The sequence below is a fragment of the Ursus maritimus genome, unplaced genomic scaffold, assembly GCF_017311325.1.
Source record: "Ursus maritimus isolate PB19 unplaced genomic scaffold, ASM1731132v1 scaffold_31, whole genome shotgun sequence".
In the NCBI taxonomy this organism is placed as follows: Eukaryota; Metazoa; Chordata; class Mammalia; order Carnivora; family Ursidae; genus Ursus; species Ursus maritimus.
This window is the reverse complement of record NW_024425675.1, coordinates 13,199,420-13,202,968: the sequence shown is the minus strand read 5'-3', so window position 1 is coordinate 13,202,968 and position 3,549 is coordinate 13,199,420. Positions and strand designations below refer to the sequence as shown.

Sequence of the window (3,549 nt, the reverse complement as noted above, 5' to 3'; positions counted from 1 at the left end):
TCCTCCGCTATGAGCCTGCTTCTTCCTCTCCCACTCCCCTGCTTGTGTTCCCTCTCTTACTGGCTGTCTCTCTGTCAAATAAATAAAATAAAATCTTTATTTAAAAAAAAGAAGCTAAATCTTAGATCACATTTTGACAAGGTAGATCTATAATAGATGAGTCTGACCCTTCTTTTATTAAATCAGTCTCAAATGAATAGGATCTTGAAGTAATATATCATGTGATATGTGAGGCTTACATGCACCAGAAAAAAAGCAAAAGCATTTCAATATTTTCACCCTAGCTCTTTGTTGATGTTACTGGGAGTTGGGTGGAAGTGGAGGTAAAAACTAAGTGTGAGACTTACGGGAACTTTTCTTCTCCTTCAGATCATGTTTAAAATTTTCTCCTAATGATTGGCCAGTATCTGACTAAAGCTGTGGTTCCTCAGGTAGTCACATGGAGCTCCATAATTATTGGTGGGGGAGCCTGGCTGGCTCAGTCGGAAAAGCATGCAACTCTTGGTCTCAGGGTTGTGAGTTCAAGCCCCATGTTGGGTATAGAGATACTAAAAAAATTTAAATTAAAAATTTTAAAAAGTTAAGCATAAAATAAAAGGACTCCCCTCTCTTTTGATTAATTGAGCTCCCCTCCTAACTTCCTTAAAAAAAATTGTTTGTGAATTTGATCAGTATAGAGAACCAAGCTAAATCACACAAGGAAACAATTCTTAGAAACAGCTATTTAACACCTTTGTCTGCCTTCTTCCCTCTCCACAGGTTTATTCTTGAAGAAAATTTGTCTTAAATTCCCATTTAAGGCTTTCTCTTTTTTCTTTTTTAAGATTTTTTTTTAAATTTATTTATGAGATAGAGACAGCCAGCGAGAGAGGGAACACAAGCAGGGGGAGTGGGAGAGGAAGAAGCAGGCTCACATCAGAGGATCCTGATGTGGGGCTCGATCCCATAACGCCGGGATCACGCCCTGAGCTGAAGGCAGATGCTTAACCGCTGTGCCACTCAGGCGCCCCTTAAGGCTTTTTCTTTATAAGTAAAACTTAAAACTAAGCTTGTTAATAGTGTGTTGACAATGGTGTGGAAATTAAATACTTTCTGGAGCCTATGATGATTAGTTATCTCTGTCAGAAAAATCTTGGCTGAGGGGAAAGTATTTATTCTGAGGCTTCGGGGAAAAATTTTAAAAATAATAATAAATAAACAAACAAACAAATAAATAAATAAATACTTTCTGGTTAAACAAAATCATCAAGCATTGCAAAATTCAGAACATGATTGCTTCCTTTTTGATCATGTTCAGCTTAACCACAGAGAGAAACTGCCAGTGTCATGGCTGGGCCTGGAGTACCTCATCAAGTTGTCACAAATATTCTAGAAATTACTTGGTAATTGCCCTGTGATCTGCTTCATTCTAGCCATGTAGACTCGGTTGTGTACTGCTCATGTCATAGCGGTCCTCTCACCTCATCAGGGACCTTGAATCCAGGCTGGAAGCTTGAATCAGTACCAAAGACAGTTTTCGAACAAAGGTGATATGATTCCGGGTTTGGAGAGTCGCTAATCTGGCAGCAGAGTGTCGTATGGATAGCAACAGAGTAAGTGAGGCGGTTCTTCTAACATTCCTCAAAGGCACCAATGGGATTAGGCAAGTCAACAAAAGTAGGCAAGGAGGTAAAGCATAGGGAATGATGAATTCATAATAAAGATGTTGAATTTAAGTTATTAACAGGACACCCAATCTCAGCATACAGTGGGGAATGAAGAACTGGTACTGGAAGGTAATGTTAGGACTTAATTAAGATGATACCAAGTCATCTAAATAGAGATCACTGAGGCTGTGAAAGATACAGGTAGTTCTGAAGGGTGAGAACCAGATCTCAGTCCCTCCATAAATTATAATAATTGCATAGGTACCAGCAAATCCCCTCACCCACCATACTTAGAGGCTCTATCATCACGACTCCTGCACAGATAACAACACATACAGACACACCCTCACATGCGCATGCACACACATACACACACATACACATACACTCCAGGGTTCTCAAGGCTTCTGGGAAAGAAGATAGGTCTTGGTTATAAAATGTTTGTGCCAGAAAGGAAAGACTTTCCCCTACCCTCTTAGGTTCTATGGCTGAGCCTGACAAACTGACCAAAGACAGAGAAAAGCATGCAAGTTTTATTTGATATTAATATTTCTATGTGTACACAGAAGTCTTCATATAAAAGAAATGAAGACTCAGAGAAGTGGATAGGTGTGAAAGTTTATAGACCATTTTAACAAAGAGTGAGAAATTGAGGCGATGTGGCAAGAGAAAGGAAAAAAAGGGTTTGGGCTAGAGGCAGTAAATTGGGGGAAAGTGACTTGGAAGTATTGGGAGGAAATTAATGGAAAATAAGGGTTATTTTAGTAATGTTTTTGGCACAGATTCATCTTAGCATTGATTCTCTGTCCTCGATGATAAGAATGGGCTCCTCTTTTCTGTTGTAGGGAGGGTACATTTCTCATGGGAAATTTATGCCTTACTTTTGGGTAGAAAGGAGAAGGGCAGAGACACCATCCTGCATCTGCCATTTCTCTATTGCCTTCAGCTCAAAATTGTCAATAAGTAGCATTTTCGGGGGTAGTATGTTCTGACTTCCACTATTTGTCAATCCTGGCTTAGCAAATTTTGTGAAATATAGCATAAATACATCAAGATTTTAGCACATGTGTACCAAGTACACCACAATATAAAACACATACATACTAAAACCAAAAGTATTTCATTACTATATTATAGTATTTATTTCATAGTTAATCCCTTCAGAATTGCAAAGCCCTGCCAAATTAGAACTATCTTAAGCACTTTGGGAGATAAGAAAATGAAACAGAAATCCAACTCTCAGTGATCACTTTTCACAGTAAGGGAAATTAGATATAGATGTTAAGTGATGAATATTAATAAGCATAAGATAGGGTAGAAAGTCATGTCATAAGAGAGGGACATAAAATGCTATTCCAAATGGGAGGCTGAAGCTCAGGCACTTAGGACAGCTTGATGAAGACGCCTGAAGTGTAGTAGGATTTGGAATGTAGAGGTAAAGGAGAGCTATCTCCAACAAGAGGAGCAAAGGCACACAGCTGGGGAGATGTAGCTTGTGGGGGGCAGAAAGCAAGTGTTTGGTTTGAGCCAAGGGCAAGATTTATTGAAGGGGGTAGAGGATTTTAAGACCACATGTTAGCTGAGGTCAGGTCATGATGGCCTCAAAGATCAAGGCCTGAGGATTCTGCACTTGATTCTGAAGTCAGGAGAGATCTTCTGAAGGTTCAGGGGTGGGGGAGGCATGCATGATCATAGCTGTATTTCAGGAAGACAGGCAACACTGTAAGATGGAAGGAGTAGGAGAGCCTGGAGGTGAGTAGAAATGAGGCTCTGTCTAATTAAGATGCAGAGATTATATGCCATAGAGACTATCAGTGTCAACGTTTCATAATGCAGCTATGCTCTATTTAAAATGGTGATGTTTTCAAAGTAGGATGAGAGGTAATTTTCTCTGTCTTAATAT

General features: G+C 39.4%; 1 non-coding gene across 1 annotated transcript; it reads left to right on the top strand.

The window, feature by feature from the left end:
• The first annotated feature begins 1,093 nt into the window (after positions 1-1,093).
• LOC121106368 lies at positions 1,094-1,167 on the top strand. Its single transcript, XR_005838995.1, has one exon. It is a non-coding gene; the product is annotated as a small nucleolar RNA R38 (small nucleolar RNA).
• Positions 1,168-3,549: the final 2,382 nt, after the last annotated feature.